Here is a 20231-nt window from a genome sequence, read left to right as displayed (position 1 = left end):
TATTTTAAACACTTCAAACCACTAAAAAAAAAAAAAAATATATATATATATATATATATATATATATATATATATATATATATATATAGTAATGTACCTCAGCCACTGACACAGCTCTATGGAAAGGAACCCACCCAGAGTCATGGTTAACTTAATATGAGACACGCTGTTTAAACACAGTGGTGTGCAGGAGCTGACCTGCCCTGGCTCACAGGGACCAATGTTGAGCATCTCCTTCCAACATCATGTTCAGCAATAGCCCGTTGACAGCTTACAACTGACCGCTGTGGTGGTACTTACACCTAGGAAATCTGTCAACACTACAAACCCGGGCTTTGTTTATGTTTTTTTGGTTGGTAAACTCTTATTGGAATCCCACATCTGTAGTTCAGATGATGGGTTCGAAATCAAAATATACAAATATAAATATAAGAATGGAAAATACATAATTCATAAATGTGAATTAAATAGTGGGAGATGTGGAATTTTCCATTGAATTCTTATTTGATTTTTATAGTTGAGAAAAAGAACTATATGTGCACAAATTATTGCACATGATACATTGTTATAATACATGCTATAAATCAGAATGAAAATATCATAGTTAAGGACATTGTTAATTATCGAACTCAATACTTCAAGGGATTTTTTTTTTCCAGAGTAAGACATTATGAGTTTTCTCTAAAGACGAAAACTGGGGAATAAAAGTATAAGGTTTTGTAAGGATTTAAACAGAAAAAAAAAGGAAGGTTGTTTTTTTCTTTCTGCCTTTTAATTAGCCTGTCTTCCAGCAGTTCATGCTTTAATGGAGGCAAATTTGAACAAGTGGAATAAAAGGAGATCAAAGCAGTGCTCATAATAATTTGATATAAAATAATCACAGGACTAGTAACATTGTTTTAAAAATATTTTTTAAGAAAAGTTTGCAAAATTTCCCTTCTTTTATTTTATGGTTTTCTTCAGTCCTAGAGTATCAGAGATTAAAGTTATAATTTGGTTGTGGGTTAGACATGTAAAAGTCATATGGTTTTGAAAATAACTTTGATTTAGATCTCCGGTATGACACAAAAGAAAAATGACAAATTTTGAGTTGGCATTGATTCACAAATCAGGAAGTAATAATAAAGGAAAAAATATTTTCCTGCCCTTACAATAAGTCATAACACCCAACAAGCGAATGACTGAAGAATAATTGAGCATTAAACAGACATCTGAAAAACTCTAATCTATTTTCACCTAACTTTAATTATTGAAGAAGAGAGGATCAAATTACAGTACTAATCATATCACTGCTCTTATTAATTTATGATTATTTTCACCTGTAGAGGCCCTGGCATTGTGATAAGTGAAGGGCTATGAGGATGGTTAGCTGGCTGTCACTCTCTCCCTCACTGGGCCATCAGCTTCAGCGTCCATTTTCTAATGAAATTCATGGACTTCTGTTCAAAGAATCTTTGTTTTACATCTTTGAGAATTTGTTCTTTTTTTTTCTTTATTTCATTTTATTTTATTTTGTTGAGGTTAGATCTCTTAGATTGAAACTGATTTAAAGAGTTGTAAATTGTTTTATTCTCATTTTTTTTTGTTTAAGTTTTGTTGTATTTTATGAAGAGTTCCTCAACTTTATCTTTTAACTCTTCTTTTTGTCAAATATCCTGCTTTTAATATCCCATTTTCAGTTTCTAAGAGTGATTTCTTGTACTCTGTTGCATTTTCAAGAAACTCTATTGATTTAAGAATATGGTAATGTTTGTATTTTTTTACTTTATAAGTATATGAACTCTAGTTTTCTTTCTTTCTTTCCTTTCTTTTTTGTCTGATACCTAAATTTCCTTTTTTTTTTTCTGACCTTACCTTTAATTTAATTGTTTGGTGTCTTTCTTTACACTAGAAATTCTTATTCAAAATTCTTATTTAAAATTCTAGTAATCTTCAAATGGCTGTTTATCTTTAAAAACGAAACTCTAGAAAAACCCTTTAGAACTCTGTAGCATATATGTAATGTACAAGATTCAAGCATGCTAGTTGATGGGTTTACGTGTGGGGTGATGTGGCTTGTGGTCTTTAGTTACAGGATCCTCAATGCAAGTAAATCACACCTTCCAAAGAAGATGTGGTACCTATACACAGTGGAATACAACGCACCCTTAAGAAAAGATAAAATACCGCCATGTGCAACAGCATGGATGGATCTTGAGAATATCATGCTAAGCGAGGAAGGTCCAACAGTATAAATTAAGAACCATATGATTTCACGTCAGAGAAGGAAAACTCTGACTCCAAAAAACCTCCGCTGCCTTGCGGCATACCTCTTCAGGGGAAAGGCTAAGGGAGTAAACCCCGACAGAAAATCCGGAGCCGGAGTCCCTAAGGCGGTTTGACGTTGTAGTCAACACCGGCAACTCCTGCGGCGCACCTGAAGCCAAGCTGTATTGACTCCGTCTTTCCCTTGGACCCTTCAGCTGCGAAGAGAGGGGGGGTCTGCTGCATGGGCAACAGCAGACCCTCCATATCACCCTGCCCAGGCTCTGTAGCTTCAGCTTCACTGGAGAGGACACTCCAGCGTCGTCGCAAGATGTCGATTCAACACGGGAGGAGACAGATACCGTGTCACTCCCGAGTCGGACTGCACAGCCATTCTCGGCGGTGCAGATAGACTCTTAAGAAGCTACACCATCGTCTCTCGAGACGGACGGCTGCCGACGACGACGATGATTTCACATGCATGTGGGATATGAAACCGAAAGCAGCAACTGAACAAACAAGAAAAACAAACAAGAACTCATAGACACAGACACAAGTACGGTCGTGACCAAGGGTCAGATCTATGCTGATGGAAACAGATTTGACTATGGGTGGCGGGCACACGGTGCACTATACGGATGATGTATCATCTCCACTATTATCTTGTTAACCAATGTCACCCCAATACAGTCAACTTTTAAAATCACACCGTTCAGTTTTTGCAGAGAAGAAGCCTTTGATTTGCTGTCTCTTGAGATGGGGTTCTATGTCGGGTTGCTAATATTCCGGGAAGAAGCTATGGGAAGGGGTTTGGGAGGCTGTATTGTTTTTGATGCTGAAAAAGAGCAAATTCCCATAAATTCAGGGGCTTGAAACATTATTCATGTATCGTCTCTCCGCTTCTGTAAATCAGAGGAGCTGGCATGGCTTATCCGGGGCTTCTGCGCCAGGCTCTCTGCGCACAGGCTGAAATCCAAGGCTGTGGTCTTATCAGAGGTTCTGCTGGATATTGATCTGCTTCCAGGATCCCCTCAGACTGTTGGAAGAATTCACTTCCTTGTAGTTTCAGAACTGCGGCTTCGCTTTCTAGGTGCTGCCTTCTGCTCATTGCGGGGGAATAGAAGCACGGGGGCTTCTCCCCAACGGCGACTTCCTTTCCTTCGGGGCCAGGGAGAGGGGCTCTCTCTATAGCTCCAGCCTGCTAAGACCGAGTCTCCGGTAACGTAACAGTGATGGAACTAACCTCCATCATGTTGCTGTATTCCTAGAAGCAACTCACGGGTCCTGCACACCCCGCAAGGGTATCAGTAGTGGAAGATACGAACACTGTTTGGGGGACCCCTCGGGGACTGCCCGCCACAGGGCGCATGGTTAACTAACTATGCACTGATTTTCTATTTTTGAATTCAGGCTCCGCCTCTGTATCCCTAGGACCTCTCCGATTTAGTTTCTTCAGATAAGAACCATCCTCCTCTTGGTCAGCGGTGAGGAAAGCAGCGGAGGGAGAGAGGAAGTCGTCTGGGTGTCTGCAGGCCCTACTGGTCCAAACGCGTTGTGTTAAGTTCAGCCACGTCCCATACATGCAGTGCGACCCCTGACCCCACCCCCAGGCACTGCCTCGTAGGATGCTGGTATGTTCGGTTGGCACGCATCATCAAATTCCCATCAGACTCCCAGGCTGCAGATCCTTACTATCTGCTGAGTCAGTTCCTCTCCTGTGTCCTCAGTTTTGTCTCGGTCTTCTGAAATTTTTGAATCGCATTTGACTCCTCTCCAATTCTTTTTGTCTTTGTGGATTTTTCCTTCCTTTTTTATGCTGCTTCATTGTTATTTTAATGAGGCATAAAGAAGGAGAAGAAATAGAGGTTTCTGGGCCATGCTCCATACCTATTTAACTGCCCATTTCTCCTTAAAATGATGAATTTTGCTTTTTCTCCTCTTACTCCTGCCATCTCTGTACCCATATTATCCCATGGAAGGACAAGACCAGGACGGCTTCTCTATTTTCCCACATCACAGGAGACATCTTTTAAAATTTCTTGCCTTATCAAATATAGAAGGAAAGTGAAAGACAAGGCTTAACAAACAATGATAGTCAGGTGTAACAATTCTTAAGGCCAGGAACAACCATGCTCAGAGCAGGTATCATCCTCAGGGGGAGTCTGATGGGGAACCTCCAAGCTTGCAACGCCCATGTCCATCCCAGAAAACTCACCTTTTAGCCAGAGAGGTAGCTTTGCCCTCCGGCCTCCTAAAGTCTACTTGTTAATTAGTACCTCTGAGGAAGTACCTTGGCATGTTTCGTAAACATACTACATGGGACAGAATTAGTGTGGTGCTGTGGCAATCTGAGTCCTACTCTTTTCTGAGTTTGTCACCCAGTGTAAGAGGAACAGCAGGTTCACATCACTTTTTATTGTATCTCAGGTGTCTGCTCCAGATCACTAATGACCCAATGGCCTAGTGCCACACTCACACCACTCCCCTAGGGACAGCAGTGCGATGCCAGAAAGAGAATACAAAACCAAATGAGAGCCAAGAAGGCTGCACACACCTAGCGCTGACAAGCACACCAACTTCAAGTTCTAGAAAGTCTGCACTAACTGTCCCTTAGACCAAACCAACTGGCAGGGACTGCATTTGCATAACTAACATCTCATGAAGCTGATGGTCCCAAAAGAGAGAAGTAAGCTACCCCAACATGAATTCAACTTTTGTTCCTTGGGATGGAGAAGATGCTTATACTTCTAATACGGTTAGTAGTTTTTAGTTCCTCATATTAAGTTTTTAATACATTGGGGCCCATTCTCATTCTTTGTCTTTAAAGTTATTCTAGTAGATGTAACATGTGGAAGAATGCATGTGAATTTGTGTGCTCAGAGTTTTGAAATAGTATTTAAAATATTTTAAAATTATTATTGCTGATAATTTGTCTAACAACAATTATTTACATGTTTCCGATGAGGACAAGTGAAGGAACTCAAGAACATGAGCTGACTCCCTACCTACCAGAGGCTGCTCTGATTAGGTCTTCTCACTCCACCACTAATATTCCTGACTGTCCCAAGTAGTTTGATGTTCATTAAGAAGAAGGGTAAAATGGAACATACTTCTTCTTTCATAATGAACAGAAGAACCATACATTATTTTCTAAATGTCCCAGTCAGTCAACGGCATGAGACTCATCCAGCGACCCTCTTCAGAGACCCTTTTTATAGACCTGTGGCAGATCTCAAACTGAACTGAGCAACTTTGACCCCACACTCTCTTCTCTGTGAAATTGATACTGTTCTGTTTTCTATTTGATGTAAGCTACAACTCAGGAATATACTTTCAAAAGCAAAAAACCTTTCCCTGTTCTTATTCAACAATTTAGAAACCCTCAAATCATTTTTTTCCCCTACAGTGGGATATCAGCTTCATATAGTGACTGCTAACCTTAGTTTCAGAACAAAATGCAAATCTTAGCATTTCTTTAATCTGTTATGTCTCTTAAGGGTAAACTGTTGAAACTTAGAAAGGGGGAAAAAAAAAAAAAAAAAGGCCTGCACCCAATGATTACTTGGAAAAAAGAATGACCTCAAATATTTGAACTTCAATGCATGAAAGGAAATACATCATATATTTTTTCCCCTATGGGTGATGACAGGACTTAAAATGCAAAAGGCTTTGCTTGCCTGGAAAAGCTACCTATTAAAAAAAATTAGATTTTAAGTGATCTCCTGGGTACTACTATGTTACTCAGGACTGTCGACACAGAGGAATGAGGCATTCCAGTTACTGAAATGTTGAGAAATGGCCCACCCAGTGCCAAGAGCGTGTCCCCTACCGTGAGCCGTTTCTCCTTCGCCTGCGCGCTGGCCCGCGGATGGAGCAATCATCGTCCTCGTGCCAAATCGGGGGAGTCGGGATGTCAGGCCAGACACGTCCCTTGATGTTTTCCCTGCACTCATTCAAGAGAACGAACATAGAATTGTTAACTGTGATAAGATAATACTTCACTCACTCTTGTAAAAGTATCTAAAAAAAAAAGTCTTCAGATTTTTCCAGCAACATTTGGGTAGACTCCAAGTTACAAAGCCTTATTCTTGGCAACGACTACAAACAATTTCCATTTTACTATGAAAACGAAAAGAACACATGAAGTTGCAGTCTTCTCTGGGGTGTTTCCAATGTGAAATACAATGTGTTATCCTCGAGTAATTATGTTCTCCTGTTGAATCGTTTTTACAGATGAGTCACAAACAAGGTGAAAGGACAATTAAAATGATTATTTTAGGACATGAAACCCTCATCAGGAGAATATTAAAATGGTCTTTATTTTGACTGACTATGAAGAATCAATTAGCATGGAAAATTTCGAAAGTAGAGCAAAGTGAAAAAGAAAATGATAAAATGCCCACCTGTAACTCCTATACCCAGAATCAGAAGGAATGTCATTTCTGTGCATTTATTTTCAGAGATGTATACATGCACACATATCCACTGTCTTTGCTTTTGCGTGTTTACTTACCATAAATCTGCGGTCACACTGTGTAACTTAATATCTAGGTTTTCACTTAAACTGAGTGTTTTTAAGGTATGCAAATTCAGGGATGCAGAAACAAAAGGCTTTGTCAGAACGTATTTACTTGTAATCCTAGCACCGGTTAACGATAAGCACTAGCATCGTAGGAAAACACCTGAAATGGTTTTACAAAGTCTTTATATCTTAAAACTATTTTATCCAGAGGAGAATTATTTGATTTAATCTATGGATGTTCTGACCTTCATTTATCTGCTTTTGTAAGAGAAATTCAGTAAGCTTAGGCTCATTTTTATTTTTTCCCCTCATTGTCTGGATGTTTTATCTGGTTTTCTTTTCTTTTGAAAGAAGTAGGAGCCTAGTTTTCATATAAATTCTTTTGATTCACTTTTTATATCTTTTGCACAATTTGTGTTTTCTGTTGGGAACTGTTTTACCCAGGTTACGTATTTTGATTAGAAGGCACTCGACAATGTGCATTTTTATACCGTCTTGCTGATTTTATCTTTTAAAACTAAGTTCATTTATTCGTCAGGTGTCACTGTAGGTCAAGATTTCTTTCTCCAAAGCCTGGCTACCTCATTTGCTGTACTAGAAAGGCAATGTGTCTGGGCCGGGTAGCTTCCATTGTTTCTCCAGATCTCCTCTGCCCCCTTCCCTGTGGTCTGTGCTCTGGGAAGCTGGTCTTTGGGCCACCGGGTATTGGGAAGCCTCTGCAGGAGCTCAGCAAGGGGGGGGGGGGTTGTGAGGCTGGGCACCCCGGCCCAGGCTCTCTCCCTCCGCGGCCCCTCCCTCCGTCTCTCCCCTCCACTGTAAGACATCTCCTGTGCTTTACTCGGGTCTCTGCCTTCTGGCCTCCCGGGAACCTCAGTCTGTTTCTTTCTTTTGTCCCCCGTGGGAGTAGATTTAGCAAAAAAAAAAAAAAAAACAGGCAGAGGAAACACACATATGCTAAACCATTTATAACATTTGTTATTTAACTAAAATTCCAACTTCACTGGGAACCTTCTATTTGATCTGACGACCCTAGGAGTGATGTATTATTAGCTTGCGGCTCTCTCCTGTGGTTTATCTTTGTGGTTTCCCTCCCATACCCACGTTATAATGGGACCCTTATACACAATGCTCCTCGAAGTTCCTGCCTTTGACAGTACCATTTGTTTTCTATTGGACCCTCACCGCCCACTATCTTGTCATTCTCCTCAGCAAAAAAACTATGTTCAAACTAAATCAGCTTTAAGTGTCTTTTCCTGGTGTGTCTTGATTTACGCTGATGTTAAAAAAGACTGTATGACCTCAGGACAGCTCTTTTAGGCTCCAGGATGCCAGACATTGTACCAAGAATGACAGACCGAAGAGCACCTGCAGTGACCATACGTCATACACTCAGCTGGGCCATTTCAGTCCTGGAACATGCATGACCCAACTTATTCACAGCACTCTTGTTCCTTCTAGGTTGCCTAAGCATCATGGGGGGAAAGCTAAGAAAAGCATACATTTTATTCTTGGTATATTCATTATATAGCTGTGCGCCCCTCAGCAAGGTAGCTAGTCTCCAAAATCCAGAGTTTACTTATGAATAATAGGATCATAACAGAGTGAACTCATTGGATTTTTCGCTAAGTTTATCAGGGTCTTTGGGGTTCAGTTCCCTCATCTGAAACAAAGATAGCAATAGCGCCTATGTGAATTAAGTGACCTTGTATGGGCAGAGCACACAGAGGAAGTGAGTAGCTATTATCTACGTAAACAACAAAGTTGCTCAATTGCCAAATCTGAGTGTGAGATGCTCTTTCTTATGGATTTAGGGGTAAAACAACTATATGACTTATTACCCAGACCAGGCACTTTAAGAAATATTTTTTTTATTATCATATAATTTACACACGTCAAAAGGCACCTATTTTATGTGGAAGTTCAATGAGTTTTTACATATTGATACATTCGTGTGATCAAATCACCTCCCCTGTAAACATAAAGATTATCTCCATCATTCCGAAAAGCTCCCTTGTGCCTCTGTAGTCAGTTTCTACCCACCATTAGCCCAAAGCGATTCTGAGCTGCTTTCTGTCATTGCAGAATCATTTTGCAAAGGATTTGTGGACTACAGTTTATTTTATAAACAGTGTCATATGGACTTCTGGGCAAGAAATAATTCAGTGACACCAAGAGAAACACCAGACTTCTTATTTTTCTTTCCACCATCAGGTGTTCATTGCCAAAAAATACCATTTTACCAATAGGCAAAAACATAAGGATACCTTAGCTTTTGCTTTTATTGTATTTCTAGTCTCATTTAACACTTAATGATGACATAACACATTATTATAAAATCCTTATTTTCTTCTCAATAAGTTGGATTTTGAAATTCAATTGAGTAATTTTGATTCTTACACGAGGCAGTGGTGGAAGACCTGCTTTGCCTCTGGTTTGCCTAAATTCAGTGAATGGATGTTGTCTTCTACACAATGCTCGGCCTTAGAAGCCACACAGACACGCACACACCGAAAGCGCCCTAAAATAGAAAGCAACACCTTTTTTATGTAAGGAAAGAAAAGGTTACTTGCTTGTAAAGAGGACTTCCAAACTTTGGCCCTATTATGTTTTGACCAGATAATTCTTTGCTGGGGGCAGGGGTTGGCTTCCTGAGCAAGTCAGGACACTTGGTAGCACACTGACCTCTACCCACTAGATGTCAGTAGCAGCCCCCATCCAGCCTTGCCAATCAAAAAACTCTCCAGACACTGCCCAATGTCCCCCAAGGGGCAAAATCACCCCTTTAGAAAGTCAATTCTGTATAGGGTATTGGGATATGTAGTAGATATTATTCTCCTATATGATAGTAATAAGCTGGCTGTTGACCTACAAGATTCTCCTGCAGCTTAAGTTGGTTTTGCATTAATGTTCTTATACATTATTGTTATCCATTGATATCTTTTGCATACTAACATACTGACATCATGCTCAGTGATATGATGTCAATATGTGCTGTGAGATGATAGGTAAAGAAGGAATCATGGGATTGATTATGATTATTTTTTTAAATAGAACAGGATGCAATGGACAGATTTACTATCTCTCCTCACACTAATTAGGGAAAGATTCCAAGGGGCAGAAGACATCTTTTTTTTCCTTTTGAAGCAATAACATGCAATAAAACCATCATAGGTTATATGAAATTTTGATTTGTGTGTGAACAAGCTAGTGTGCCTGAAACATCCAAATCATAGAGGAGCAAGCAGTCAGGGCAGGTTTCCCGAGAACTGGCCCAGTACTGTACAAAGGTAACCCATCCCAGAGTGGCCGTGCAAAACGCATTGGGAGAAACAAACATGAGCAAGCCACCAAAACCTCTGCAGTAAGCAAGCCCGCCTTTAGGTCACACAAGTGTGTCTCCACAGTTTATATTTAGAGAGTCGTTCAGAACACTGCTCCTGACTTCATATCGGTACTGATTACAGATAACCTTTCACTACAATAAAGAAGCAATCAAGACTGTTGACACTCCCCAAAATGCGCGCATGGGACTAAGATATATTTCCAGTTTAAATTCCTCAAATTCATTCCCTACTGACTCTCAGAATCCAGATTTTTTTTTTTTTTTTAACCTCAGGACACATCACTCTTCTGCTTGGTAACGCAGATATTCTGAGATGCCAGAGTGAGAAGCTTACCTGGGGTTTATCGACAGGGTGGCCGACAGAAGTACTGACTGTACCTTTTCCTCTGTTGACCACACATGTCCTCCCTGAGCTCTTTGCAAATAAGAATGTACTCATCTTCCCACCTATGCTGTTGCTATAGCTGCCATTCCCGTATATCTGGAGAGCAGAGATGTCCACACCCTTGACTTAACAGAGTAGCCTTGCAAACTCCTTGCAGCAAAGGACATAGTTCCTAAATCACACTCTCCTCATTATGTGATAAATACTTGTGACTTCAGATGTAATAAAACCTATTATTTTAAAAGATAAAAAAAGAAGTTCTTTTTGGTTTAAGTCTTTGTCCTTTCTTAATTTGCCATTTGGGAAAGAGTTCAATTTTCTGGCTTTATTTCCTTTAAATTCCAGATAATATTCTATTTATAAAAATTAATTTTAAAAGCATTTCAAAATCCTGTCTCCACACACACACACACACACACACACACCGACCAAATGCAGATGCATGCACACACGCACACACATACACATTTCACTTCCCTGCTTAATGCTTTTTCCTATTTATATTACTTTTCAAAATTAAATTCAAAGACTAAAGGATAAGAGGTATGCATTCATGGAGCTATTAATTATTCACTATTTCAAGAAGAATGAAGAGCATTGTTTTTTTTTTTTCTCTTAAAAGCATACATAGTCTGACAAATAAGGTACTTACATCAAATATTATGAGCCAAAATTTCCAAAGACTACAAACTCATTTTTGCATGATCTCAACTTATAAACTGCCAGGTTAAGACATTTTTTTTTCTTAATGTATGGAATTTAATACTAATGTTTTTCTTGCTAGGACAGTTTCTATTTATAGATTGGTAATAGGGACCGCAGCTTGCAGTTGGGAGCAGAATGCTCCTTTAGATAAACATCTAAGATTTTAGTAAGTTCAGATGGGAAAAATATCTGCTTCAACTGATCATTCCTCATTCACAATGTTCTTGAATGGACCTACAACGTGGGATTTGCTGCAGCCTAAAAAAACTGTATTTAGAAAGAGAGAGAGAGAAAGTGTGTATTTGGGGAGGGCTGGCACTAGGGGAAGGTCACAGGTTGGGGAAATAGAGGAGTTGCAATCAGGTTTATGAGTACATGAATTGAATACATGTTTAGTATTATTTGAGAAAGTTGTCCTCATATAATAAAGGATATTCTTAGATGTGCTGTTCATTCAGTACGTTTTAGCATCTCAGTAGTGGGAGCCATGTTGGTGTATACAAACAGCAGTAATATTTCTGAAATCAAGGATATGATTCAAGTGTTTGAAAACCCTATCAGCTGAAAGGAGCACTCCATTCTAACATTATGGGAGTTCTCCACTGGAGAGGAATGAATTTTTCATTTCAGATAATTCTAAAAATGAAGCTTCCCCTCTTTTTTTTGGTGTGCTTTATTTCTGTTTACTTTGATTATCTCTTTTGTAATTCAAAGAATGATAATGGATTATGAAGAAAAGAAGGAAGAATCAAATTAAGAGAGAGAAAAAGAAAACAGAAATCCTACATGTTTAATCTTTGTTCAGTAGAACTGAGAGAATTTTAAGGCCTAATCAAAAGTGGGCTGGATCTAGAAAACAAATATAAATGTTTTCCAAAGCTAATTGGGTGATGGCAGGGGATAGAAGAGGTTGTTATTACAATATTAGTACATTAAGGAAACATCTTATTATTAGACCAAATTAGATAAACCACAGCTGAGTTGGAAATTACAATAAATTAAATATATCTACCATATCTATTCATGTATCAACGAACACTTAGGTTGCTTCCATAGCTTGGCTATTGTAAACAATGCTGCAGTGAACACAGGGGTGCATATATCTTTCTGAATTAGTGTTTTGAATTTCTTCTGATAAATATCCAGAAGTGGAATTGCTGGGTGATATAGTAGTTCTATTTTTAACTTTTTTGAGGAACGGCCATACTGTCTTCCATAGAACCAGCATCCATTTCCATTCCCACCAATAGTGCACAAGGCTTCCCTTTCCTCCAACACTTACTTTTTGTTGATTTATTGATGGTGGCCAATCTGACAAGTAATATCCATGATTACCTGATAATTAATTTGTATTTCCCTGACGATTACTTACATTGAGCATCTTTTTATTTGCCTATTGGCCTTCGGTATGTCCTTTTTGGAGAAATGTCTATCCAGGCTCTCTCTTATTTTTTAATTGGATTGTTTCTTTTTGGGGTGTTAAGTTTTGTGAGATTCCTATAGATTTTTAGATTTTATCCCTTCATCAGATGTATCATTGGAAAATACCTTCTTCCACTCAACAGATTGTCTTTTGGTTTTGTTGATAGTTTCCTTCACTGTGCAAAATATTCTTAGTTTGATGTAGTCCCATTTTGTTTTCCTTATCCATGGAGATGTATCAAAAACACATTGTTAAGAGTGATGTCAAAGAATTTTTTTGCCTATGTTTTTTTCTAGGAGTTTTATGGTTTCAAGTCTTTCATTTAAGTCTTTAATCCATTTTGAGTTTATTTTTGTATATGGTGCAAGAAAGTAGTCTAGTGTTTTCTTTTCTTTTCTTTTCTTGCATGTATCTGCCCAGTTTCTCCAATGGCATTTATTGAGGTGACAAATGGATAAAGAAGATGTGGTACATGTATATAATGGGGTATCAGCCGTAAAAAAGAATGAAATCTTAACCATTTGTGACAGCACGGGAGGACCTAGAGGGTATTGTGCTGAGTGAAATAAGTCAGACAGAGAAAGACAAATACCACATGATTTTGCTTGTATGTGGAATCTAAAAAAAAAAAAAAAAAAAAAAAATGAAGAGACAAAAGAATAATAAACTCATATAACAGAAAGCAAATTGATGGTCCCCAGGTGGGAGGGGGTTGGGGGAATGGGGGAAAAGGTGAAAAGAATTAAGTGCTAATTGCCAGTTATAAAAACAGCCACGGGAGTGTAAAGTACAGCAGAGGTAATATAGTCGATAACATTATAATAACTAGGTAGGATGCCACGTGGGTACTAGACTTACCAGGGTGATCACTTCGCAAGGTATATAAATGTCTAATTGCTATGTTGTACACCTAAAACTAATGTCATATGTCAAATGTAAGTGAAAAGTAAAAACAAACTAAGAAGATAGCTACCACATAGGAAACATTCATTAATACATTTTTTTTATCTCTCCTAGTACCTACAAATCACAGTACAGACTCAACATGGGGAATCGGGTATGGGAAGACAAGGCACAGCCACTGGCTTGAATTATTTCGGAAAAGTTCATGGGGCCTTTGTATGGGCCTTTATGGATCATAGGAATTGCAAATCACAGGAAAGAGATAACAGGAAAATCTTGGAAAGCGGCAGGCAAAAAGGGAAGAAGAACATAAAACAGCAAAGACATCTATAGACATTCTAAGAAAACTCTATTCTGTTTAAGAAGATATTAAACTAGAATTTTGTACTTGGCTTATGTCATAACCTGTTCACGATAAGAGGAAATCTTTTTAAAATTAAATCTTCTAAGCTTAGACCTTGCAGATGTGGAAAAAATGTAACAGGAAGATATTTTAAATTCCCTCTTGGCAAAACTTATACACTTGTAGCCAATAAAAAGAAAAAAGAAAAAGAAAAAAAAAATCCTGTCGTGTTATGACTTAGGGTGAAAGATTTATCCCTGTGTTCTGTTTTCCAACAAGTGGTTCCTCCCGGTATAACACATTCTATAGGACTACAGTGCATGCATAAAATGAAAAAGGAAATCTGCGGCTTAGTGACTAATGTTTATACCAATCTGGATTTTATGATACCACATGAGTTACTGTGCAAATGACAATAGTAGTCTACCCATGTAAAAACCTTCCACCCCAGTTCTCTGGAACAGAAATCTGTCCCAGTTAAATGGACTGACTTAGCCAACTGTTATGGCTTAGTGTCTTTGAATTAAATGTTAGCGATCATTAATAATAAGAAAATTGAATTCAAAATAACTTCACTTGAAGTAGAAAAAAAATATTTTAAAGAGGTCCTATATTAGTTTCCACTACGTAGCACCAAGTACCAACAGTGGAAAATCTGTTATGGACCTGAATTTAAATGAACTCTTTTTACACACAAGTGACTAGTCAAGAGAGTCCAATACCAGATAGGCCAGGAGTTAAAACAAGGAAAATTATTCTTCTGGAAGATTTAACACCTGGAAAATAGATCCTTTAAATAAAAGACATTTTACAGGAAATGTAAAAACCTAACCAACATGATGGTGATTCCACTTGGAGAGAAGAATAATATATTGTCTTTCTACGAACTCTGAGAGCAGGAAATTTCAGGGAATATTGGTTGGGAGGAAAACAGTTCAAAATTCTTCACATTAATTAGGCATCATTTGATATCCCAATTAAGTCACAACTTTCTCAAGATATCCTACACACACATATTATTTACAATTTTTACTCTAAACGGGTTAATATGATTCAAGAATTATTTAGTAATCACTAAGTGTGCAATGCGTTAATAAAACTCATGTATTTTCTTTAACTTTCATTTCTCAAAATTGCCATCACATCATTACATTTCATTGTCATTGATAAACTCAGATTTAGCCAGATTAAAACAGCTATTATATTCTACAATTGTCTGTGTTAGGCAGGAATTTGGGAGTATCAATATTCAAACCCACTTCAGTTAGCTCATGGAGACTAGGAGGGATTTATTAAGAATACAACAGAGTCTCAGAGAATGGGAGCTAAAATGTCTGCCATAATGGGATCAAGAAATGAAAACCTTAAGGAACTCAGGTCAAGGTATTTAGAGTCACTCTGGACATATCCTTCATCCTGACCTTCCCACAGACTAGCTAGCGTTCTTTACTGGGAGTGAATTGGGGTGAGATGGCCATGCCCATCCTGGAGACCTTCCATCTCTCCTCCAGAGAGCAGCCCAGGCTGATGAGACTCTGTTAGACATGATTTCAAACTCCAGGGAAAGAGGATTTGATTGTCTTCACTTCTCCCAAGTGCTGACCTTCATTCGTTCAACTCTGTTCAAGTTTGGCTGCTGGGGGCACATTCCAGTGGGTGACGTGGGCAAGAGAAAAAGACATTCTGCACTGAGCAAACATCGCCAAGAGTGCCTCTCAACCTCACAGGTTTTTTAAAAATGACTCAGTTCAATGGGGATGGAAATATGAGTTGAAAAAGAAATAGGAATGAAGTCATATTTTCAACTATCAATAAAATCTTGTTCATGTCGTTCTCCTGAGTATTTAAATTACTCTTTTTTAAATTTCATTTTTCAATTATAGTTTAAATTCAACATTATTTTGTGTTAGTTTCAAGTGTACGGCATAGTGGTCAGACACTGAATTTTATCCTAATGTAAGGTTTTACGCTTGTAAGTCTTTTTATTGGTAGCGATCCGCAACCAAAATGCGTATTTAAAAGTGGCTTTTTAAAAATTCCGTGTGACCATATGACTCTGAGTATAGAAATAAAGTTTCTTCTGGGTTGACTTTTTAAACAATCCCAAGCATTGCTCGTGATCATCTAAGTGTTTAATATTAAGATGCATTAAGAGTTATTAAATTCCCCTTTCAATTAAAAAATGACTTCAGCATTTACACCACTGATTAAAATCCCACACTTGGTAGCAGGGTTAATTTTAATGGATGTTCTTTCCAGTATGCCTTCAACTTCCAGATCTCTCTTGATAAATGAAAGAAATACACAAGATTATATCTGATACTAGGTCAATTATTGTTCTTGCTTTCTTTTGTTCAAAGGGTTGATGTTTTAATATTGTATAAATTGACTTACTTTATGAGGAGATTTTAGGTATGTTCCCCTCCCTTTCTGACTCCTCTGTGTGCATATGTATGTGCTATGTGGTTGGAGAAGACAAATAGAGCTCTACTGACAGAGATTTATTATTGAAATAATATTTGTCATGGCATTAGTAGCAGGTGACCAGGTAAGTGTGTTCTTATTACCACTATATAATTCAATTTCCTTTGGATTTTAATATAAATCTGGACTTTCTATCCTCCAAGTGGTTTTTTAAAACATAAGTTTGGATAGCTTGCTACTTCTCAAAAAATGAAAAAGAAAACTCTTTGGCAGAAAATTTAAATTTCCAAATCCTAGAAATGCAATCCCGAAGCTCCCTGCCGAAGACAAGATTTTCAAAAAGGATTTTAGGGCATTCAGTAAATCCTCTTTGCTTTCTAAAATGATTCCATATTTCTTGCAGAAACGCTGCCTCTGTGTATACTAAGCTTCGAAGAACGAAAACCAAGAACAGAGGATGAGTATAGTTTCTAAAATACCCAGATTGTGAAAGATAATTGTGAAGGATTGTTCTGTCAGTTAGCTAGTCCCTCTGAAATGACACAGCAGACAGGAGGTTATTCATTTGGAAAGTCATCCATTTGTCCCTTCCCTCCCCTTGGGTCCCAGGGTGTTGAAAGGATTTTATGGAGGAAGTAGGAAACGAAACAGCCTTGGTAAAACTGGGGGTTTTGTGTTTTTCACTCGTGGGTGTGGAGCTGCCGAAATGAAACAATTAATAAGACTGAGACTGTGTGAGGTTAAAATATGCAAACCCGAGTTCCTGCTTCGGAAGGGTCCTGCAATAAAAGCAGCTTTTCTGCCTCATGTGCCCCTAGAATGCTGAGGGTAAATGAGTTAAGGCTTTGATTTTTTTTAGCTTAACTCTTGGCTGAAGTTATAATTGAGCTAAGCAAATTGAAGAACCTAGCACAGGTCTGGCCAGTAGCTTATTTTCCCCAGGCCTATTCTGCTCCTTAGATGTAAACAGAACACATTTATGATACCCTCAGTGTCTTTAGGTAGGTGGGGTACAACAACTGAGTACATGAAGGGGAGGAATTGTTCTAAAGAAAGTAACAGATCTTGAGATGTTCTGGGTTTTAAGAACAGGATAAGAAGATATATATAACATATAGATGTGGACACAGTGTTATAGAGATAGAGATCTATACAGATGTGGATCTATCTTTGTACATAAACATCTATAGGTGTGTGTATACACACAAACACACACATACATAGTAGGCCAATGCAGAAGTTCACACCACTATAAAATGATCATTAATATGACACTATAAACAAGCGAGGTCCCAATTTCAAAAGAGACAAATAAGTTCAGCTGCCTAGAACCTTCAATCACCTTTCTGAAAACAATCCCCCACACCCAGTGGAACACATATACCAGATAACTCCAGTATAATTAGGTAGGCAGAACAACACCTAATTTATAAGGTAAAGAAGACACGCGAGCAATTCAAACTGATGTGAGATGGATGTGGTCGTAGCATTTTAGAAGCAAATGTAAATTTTTCCATTAAACCACCTCCTTATTGGAAATAAGGGAACCATAATTCAGAGAAGTTGATATACTTAAACAAGGTCATGGTCATAGAGCTGATGAAGAATAGAGCAAAATTTGCATTCTGTTTTCATTCAGTTTTAGTGTGGTTTCTGCAAAACCAGGTCGATCTTTGATGTCTGGTACTCTCTGCTATAAGAGAGGCAACTTCAAGAAGAAAATAAATCATATGCCTTACTATTAAGATTTAATAGACATGGGGAAAACCTCTTCAGTCCTCAAATTTACAATGTAAGTTTTTAAACTCACCAGTGTCAGGTCATTGACAAAAAACGAGATATGCATTAGCAAGATCAAGGAAAATGGATATTTTGTCCAAATTAGATTATCATCTCTTTTACATGATTTTTCTTTACTTTCTAGTCATGATCAGTACTTAAAATCGAAATACTAATCTAGTAATTGGTCATGGTTGAGTGAGTTAATTTAAAGAAAAATATCAAGAGTGCTATAATGATATCAATGCAGATAACTGACCCAAAGAAAAATGGGAAAAAAATTAAAAGAAAGAATTTCTACTAGCATTAGTTGGTTTGGAATTTATCCCACAAAAACTAACATGCATTTTATTCTTTTCATTCCTTCTTCCTTGTAACACTTAGAAAATGCTGCAAAAATATATATATATATACACACAATAGTTATCTAAAGAAAGACACTGGGAACACAGCCTAAGAAAACTACCAAAAGTGCATTTGCAAACATAAATCAGTGTAAGGCTTGTGAAAACACAAGAACAGGGCTGCATTCTTGGGCATCAAACCAGAGGGGTGTCGGCTGCCTTAGAAGCCATTTCTCCATTGTGTCCCTAGAATTCCCGATCACCCCAGACATGCACTTTTACACACCAGCGTCTAACGTACACCGGTAAGGAGGTCAGGCAGTGGTACCCAGAGCATGCTTAGGGAAAGCAAAGGCGGCACGTAGTAATACAAAGAAAACCAGCATGAACTCGTACAAAATAATGTTACATGCAAACTGTAATCGAAAACTTAAATTTAAAAGGAAACGAAGAAAAAGAAAACTAGCATTTACTAGTACATATGAAAACAAGGCATTTAGTTTTTACAAAACTCAGCTACGATTTTTATTTTACAGAGGAGGTGTTTTTTCCCCCAGAGTTCATATAACAGGAAGTTGTCATGTCAACATGCAAAGCCAGGTTCATTCGAGTCCAAAGTACAATGTCTTTTTACTACACTCTGCTGTGATACATTTTCTCAATCACCGATATCTGTCTGTCTGTCTGTCTCTCTTTCTCTGTCATCTTTTCCAGCTTGGAACGATGAGGGAACATCTAGAAAAGGACTTATTTTATACACTCTAGATAAATTTAGAGTTAATAAGATATTTTTCCCAGCACGATAGGATTAGGGTGCTAACTACTCTTCTCTCTGACAAAATGTAACCATGAAGTTAGGGCAAAACTACCAGAAACAATCATTTCAGACAGCTAAAAATAAACAAATCAATGGTGTAGCTTTAATTCAAGATGACAACTAAACTTTGGGTAAAAGCAGCATGAGTCTCCTGTGTTCTCGCCCAGGGCCACTTTCACTGGCTCCTTCAACTAGGAAGGACAGGTTGTGAATACAAACAGCAGCACTGTCATGGCCTCAGGGCACATTGGATTTAGAGCTTTACCATTAATGTGGAGTGATGGTTAATTTTATGTGACAACAGGATGTGTTCATTTTATATCTTACAGAATGCCCAAATATCTGGTTAAACATCACTTGTGGGTATATCTGAGAGGATGCTTCAGGAAGATACCATTGCAGCGTTTGAATCCATAGACTGAGTAAAGCTTATTGCCCTCCCCAAAGTATGTGGGTATCTTCCAATCCATTGGAACAAAAAGGTGAAGCAGGAGGAATTCTCTGTTAGACTGAGCTGGGCATCAATCTTCTCCTGCCCCCAGACTAGGACTTACTTCATTAGCACAACTGATTCTCAGGCCTTTGAACTCCGATTGGAACTAACCACTGGCTTTGCTGGGTCTCAGATGTCTTGCAGGAGGCAGACAGTGGGACTTCTCAGCTTCTGTAATTATGTAAGCCAATTCCTTCAATTGATTACATCATCTTTTTACAAAATGTATAAAATCGTTTCATTTAAATGTCCACAGATGGTATGTATAAATAATCTGATTTGTCCCCAAATCTGGGTAACTGATATCCTTAGGAAACTATACCAACAGATTTCATTTTGGGTGTGGGAGAAAAGAACAAAGAGATCTAATTATTTAGTAATTACTTGGGCTAAAAATTTATTTCTATGTATTCATATGACTATGGGACATTAATAGTCTTTAAATATTTTTCAACTGTGTAAGTTTTCCCCACTTTGTGGATATTTGACTGATATTTTTACTTAAG

The sequence above is a fragment of the Furipterus horrens genome, unplaced genomic scaffold (assembly GCF_987537825.1).
Source record: "Furipterus horrens unplaced genomic scaffold, mFurHor1.1.pri manual_scaffold_11, whole genome shotgun sequence".
In the NCBI taxonomy this organism is placed as follows: domain Eukaryota; kingdom Metazoa; phylum Chordata; class Mammalia; order Chiroptera; family Furipteridae; genus Furipterus; species Furipterus horrens.
The sequence above is the reverse complement of the archived record's forward strand: the minus strand, read 5'-3'. Positions refer to the sequence as shown.